General features: G+C 30.8%; 3 non-coding genes across 3 annotated transcripts; 1 reads left to right on the top strand and 2 right to left on the bottom strand.

The window, feature by feature from the left end:
• Positions 1–57: 57 nt before the first annotated feature.
• Trnar-ucg (transfer RNA arginine (anticodon UCG)) lies at positions 58–130 on the bottom strand. Its single transcript has one exon. It is a non-coding gene; the product is annotated as a tRNA-Arg (tRNA).
• A 422-nt stretch (positions 131–552) lies between these two features.
• Trnak-cuu (transfer RNA lysine (anticodon CUU)) lies at positions 553–625 on the top strand. Its single transcript has one exon. It is a non-coding gene; the product is annotated as a tRNA-Lys (tRNA).
• Positions 626–1,260: 635 nt separating this feature from the next.
• Trnar-ucg (transfer RNA arginine (anticodon UCG)) lies at positions 1,261–1,333 on the bottom strand. Its single transcript has one exon. It is a non-coding gene; the product is annotated as a tRNA-Arg (tRNA).
• Positions 1,334–6,000: the final 4,667 nt, after the last annotated feature.

Here is a 6,000-nt window from a genome sequence, read left to right as displayed (position 1 = left end):
TCCGCGATTTCTCTAATATTACTTATACCATGAAATCTTTACACAAGAAAAAGTATCCGACCACGACGAGACTCGAACTCGCAATCTTCTGATCCGAAGTCAGACGCCTTATCCATTAGGCCACGCGGTCACAGAGTAACAATGGCACAACATAGGCTTTAAAGCACCGCAGAAAAGGCGCAATTTAGTTACAAAATTGTGATCAGTTTTATCTGAATGGATAGTTGATAAACATTTAGAATCGAGATTTTGAAGAAGCATTTGATAGTCGTAACTGTTTAAATCGTCAGCAGGTAATGCGCGTCATTGTTTTAGCGATATTTGTTTTTTCGTTTTAACGCGTGTATTTGAAAAAAATATCTGAAATAATTATGCACTATATGAAGCATCTTGTCTATTTTCAATTCGAGAAATTTATTTGTTTCCCTTTTCGTAAAATTTCAATCTTCAAATCAACGCTTTTGACAAATAGCTAAACATAATTCATGCGACCGATATTCAATCGATAACTCACACGAATGTGTTCAGAATAAAGTTACGCACTTTATGTCAGCCCGGCTAGCTCAGTCGGTAGAGCATGAGACTCTTAATCTCAGGGTCGTGGTTTCGAGCCCCACGTTGGGCGATTGATTTTTTGGTGAAGATTTCAAGTTTTCCCTCTGCTTTTCATACTGCTTTGCTTTCATTTATTTATTTTTATTGATTACTGAGGGATTCATCAACATGTACACCCGTATATTTTTTGCACCTGCTTTGCATCCTGGTCAGTTCAATTCTGAAGCTGTTAATGGGTATTCTTATACCGACCTAAAATATTTCTTTGTCATTTATACATGATATGTGATTGTTATGTTTCACATGTTGCACTTTCTATAATAAGTCAAGAATTCGACTTCATTTCTAATGAGAAATACGTAGGAATACGGTCTCCAAACTGTTTAAGTTGAAAATTTCGATCACTGTTGAGACATCAAAAAAGTATCGGTCGGCAAACTTAAATATTATAGACAAGGACGTTTTGAAAGTGGAAAGCCTCCTACTCTGTATCCAAAAAAAAAATATGATTGCAGTGCAGGACACGCGTACGATTGTCCGTCAGCTTTTAAAAGTAAAACGAGTTCAGTAACTGCCAAGTGTACAATTAACGGAATAGCGCAGGGTTACCACTGGAGCGTTAATTCAAGTTACTCGCCGTACACACGACCCGCGATTTCTCTAATATTACTTAAACCATGAAATCTTCATACAACAAAAAGTATCCGACCACGACGAGACTCGAACTCGCAATCTTCTGATTCGAAGTCAGACGCCTTATCCATTAGGCCACGCGGTCACAACATTACAACTGCGCAACATAGGCTTTAAAGCACCCCAGGAAAGGTGCAATTTAGTTACAAATATTTTAATGGATAGTTGATAAACATTTAGAATCGAGATTTAAAAGAAGCATTTGATAGTCGTAATGGTTTAATTCATCAATTGGGAACGCGCGTCATTGTTTTATTATTATTTTTTTGTTTTGTTTTACCGCACTGTAGAAATCTATTTGAAAACACAATGTCTGAAAATAATTAAGCACTATATTAAGCATCTTGTTTATTTTCAATTCGAGAAATTTGAATTAATATGTTTCCCTTTTCGCAAAATTTCAATCTTCAAATCAACGCTTCTGACAGATATAGCTAAACTTAATTCACGCGACCGGTAACTCACACGAATGTGTTCAGAATTAAGTTACGCATTTTATGTTTTAAGATTAAAATACAAGATGAAGATATTTCTTCTGGTGAAATAGATTTTTTAGACCAGATTGCTAATTTTGTGGATAGTGCTGAGGCAGCAAGCACCTTAGTTGGTGACGAAGAAGTCACCGCAGAAGGTGCATCTGATATTTTATATTCGGGGTGCTCTGATGAGGAATCACAGAGTACTCCTGATACTAGTGATCAATTTTCTTTGAGTAGTAAAGACTTAAAGAAAAAGAGGAAAAAAGAAAAGCAATTAGAAAGAAAATTAGAAAGAAGGGGTAGAATTAAAGTGACTCCCAATCTTAATGGGAAACATTGTAGAAAATCTAATGAAAAAAACTGAACTTTAAGATGATGGATAAGATTATATATAAACTATATGCTTTTGTTTTTGTAATGGTACTTATATGTTCTTTTAATTGTAATGGGCTGAAATCCATACATAACTTTGAAAGACTTGTAAGTGTTATTGATGATAGAAGATTTGGTATTGTATTTTTACAAGAAACGTTTTGGAGTGATGATTATATAAATGGTGTTAAACACTTGTTGAATGGCGATATATATTATAGTAATGGACATAACAGTAGACAGGGTGTAGCCATACTTGTTAGTAATTATGACAAAAATAGAGTAACATTTGTTCATAAAGATATTGAAGGTAGATTTATACATGTAAAATATACTGAAAATAATATTGTGTTTAATTTAATTTCTGTATATGCACCAAACATTAACGCAGAACGTGTTAAGTTTTTTCAGTATGTGCAAACTTACATTGATTCTTTAGAAAATGTTATTGTTGGTGGTGATTTTAATACTACTCTTTCTAATCTTGATAGAGGCAGTAAAACAAAGCATCTTGTTGATGAACCATGTAGAAAATTGTGCCAAATTATAGAAAGTAGTCATTTATATGACGTATGGAGGGCTCGAAATATGTATTCAAGATTGTTTTCTTGGAAAAGAGTATCAAATGGGGAACTACAACAATCTAGAATAGATTATTTTTTAATCAGTAGAGGGTTGTCTTCTTTTGTACAAAATGTTTACTACAATGTTACATCACTGAGTGATCATAGTTTTGTAATTATGAATTTAAATTGTAATAATGTTGAAAGAGGTCCTGGACTATGGATTTTGAACAATACTCTGTTACTTAATGATGAATATGTTAGAAAAATTAGAGAAATGATTGTGAATGAAAAAGAAAATGAATTGTATACTAGAGATATTGTAATATGGTGGGATAATTTGAAATATAAGATAAAGAAATTTTCTCAGATATTTTCATCTAAATTAGCTAGAGAAAAGAAAAGAGAGTATTATAGATTACAAAATCTTATAGATAATATATGTAATAGGGCTGCCAATGGTGAAGTTATTGATGTAACAAAACTTGAGAGTATTAAATTAGAACTATCAGAGTATGAGAGTGAAAAATGTAAAGGTGCTATTCTCAGATCTAAAGCTATATGGGCAGTTGAATCTGACAAGAATACTAAATACTTTTTAAATTTAGAGAAGTATAAACAAGAAAATTGTTCAATTAAGGAGTTGTTAACTCCTGACAATAAAATTGTGTCAGATACTGATAGTATTTTACAATTGCAATATGATTTTTATAGCAATTTATACTCTTCTGTTAATATTGATATAGATAGAATTGATGAATTTTTAGCATGTGTAGATAAAAAAGTTGAAGATGATGATTGTTTGTCTTGTGATGCTGATATATTTCCTGAAGAAATTCATAAGGCTATTTTAGAAATGTCAAAAAATAAAAGTCCAGGATCAGATGGACTGACTGTAGAGTTTTATTGTACATTTTATGATGAGTTGAAAGATATTTTATTACAGTTATTCAAAACCATTGAACAAGAAGGTGAATTGTGTAGATCCATGAAATGTGGTGTTCTAAGTGTTTTTTACAAAAACAAAGGTGACAAAAAATGTATTAAAAATTATAGGCCTATATCTCTACTGCAGGTAGATTATAAGATATTAGCAAGAGTGATGGCCAATAGATTTAAGCATATTTTACCTAAAATTATTTCTGAAGATCAAACATGTTGTATTTTAGGACGAGATATTAGTAATAATATAGCAAATGTGAGAGATATCATTGAACTTGTGGAACAAGATGAACTTGAAGGTTACATTGTTAAAATTGATCAGGAAAAAGCCTTTGATAGAGTTAGTCATTTTTATTTATTACAAGTTTTAAAGAAATTTGGTTTTGGTGATAGGTTTGTAAAGTGGATAGAAATATTTTATAAAGGAATAAGTAGTTCTGTAAAATGTAATGGATTTCTATCAAAATATTTTTATGTGAAAAATGGAATACGACAAGGATGTCCAATTAGTGCTCTGTTGTATGTACTTGCTGCTGAACCTTTACATAGTAGAATTGTACAGAATAATGATATTCAAGGTATAAGTATTCCAAATAGTGACAAATCTGGATTAATATATCAACATGCTGATGATACTACTTTGTCTGTTTGTAATAAAAAATCTATATGTGCAACTTTTGATGAATTTGAATTGTATGGTAGAGTAAGTGGTGCAAAAATTAATAGACAGAAATCAGAAATTTTATGTATTGGTAGTGGTTTGCTATCTGATGTAGAAAAAACTGAGTATGGTTTAAAAATTTGTGAAAATATAATTCAGCTTTTAGGTGTTTTTATTGGTAATGATAAGAAGCTTTGTGAAGAAATGAATTGGAAATCAAAAATTGACAAATTGAAGCGTTTATTGTACATGTGGTCACAAAGACATTTAACAATACAAGGTAGAGTTACTGTTATAAATTCATTAATGATGTCAAAATTTTGGTATGCTTTGTTTGTGATACCTTTACCTGATTGGGTTAACAAAGAGGTGACGAGATTATGTGTCAATTTTATCTGGAGTCAAAAGACACATCTTGTAAAATATAAGAGTATTATTGACTCGAAAGATAATGGTGGTTTACAATTATCTGATATGAATTGTAAAATGTTTGCTTTTAGATTAAAGTTTTTAGGTAGGTTAATAGATGAACATTATAATGTGTTGTGGAAACATACTTTTAGATATTTTGCTTCCAAGATATATGATATGGGAATAGAGATGAATATATTGTATATGAAAGTACCTAATTGTGAGTTGCGTCATATTCCTGTTGTGTATCAAGAAATGTTTCAAGCTATGTATTTTTTAAAAGATAAGATACATTTTGATTTAAGTATTGAGAACATTTATGACCAGCCTCTTTTTAGTAATCCTAGAATACTTAGTGATAACAAAATAATTGTTTACAAGGATTTTATTTTAGCTGGTATTGTATCTGTGAAAGACATTTGTTATGAAGTAAAACCTGGGTTTTTGCCAGCTAATGCCATTGTAGAAATTATTCAAAATGTATGTGAAAACTATGATATTGACAGAATTGTTGATAGATATTATAAATTAATATGTGCTATTCCAGAGGAATGGAAACGAACTGTTAATACAGAACTTCATAGAAGAAATGTTCGGAGGACTATTGACATACTAATTGAGTATGGAAATGTATTATGTGCATTAACTAGTTGTACATCAAAGACATTGTATAACTGTGTGATTGGTCAATGTACTGAAAAACCTATTGGTACTCTCATGTGGAAAACAATTTTTAATATTGAAGATGTTGATTTAGTTCCAATCTGGAAATATTTGAATATGTACTGGAAACCTGCTAATATGATAGAATTAGATTTTAAGCTTTTACATGGTACTTTGTATACCAAAGTTAAACTACAGAAAATTGGGTTATCTGATAGTAATATTTGTGATGTATGTGGACAAAAACCAGAAAACATTTTACATTTATTTTTAGAATGTGATGAGTTAGATGAATTTCTTGATTATATTTCATTACTATTGACAAAATGTTTTGAAAATTGTGATTCCGATCGAATAAGCTTAGTTGAGAGTGACCAACTTCTTTTCTTAGGTTTACGCTGGTCCATGAAAGGAGTAAATGATGTGTTTGTTAATTTCCTCATGTCAACAGTGAGATTTTGTATCTATAGAAGAAGAAATCTTGTGATGAATGGTCAAACAAATGTCAATTTGATCCAGTTTTTTCAATTTACCTTTAAGCATTATATTTATTACTTCCATATGTACATGAGTCAGAATAAGATATTAAGTAGAGTTTTTGAAAAACGATTTTTAATGTACAATCCGCTTTTGGAAAAGACTGAGAATGTATTAATGTTTA

Source organism: Perna viridis, chromosome 2, assembly GCF_037379345.1.
Source record: "Perna viridis isolate PV_CMFRI_1.1 ecotype Kerala chromosome 2, ASM3737934v1, whole genome shotgun sequence".
NCBI classification, from domain to species: domain Eukaryota; kingdom Metazoa; phylum Mollusca; class Bivalvia; order Mytilida; family Mytilidae; genus Perna; species Perna viridis.
Note: the sequence above shows the minus strand (reverse complement) of the source record. Positions and strands in the feature narration are given on the sequence as shown.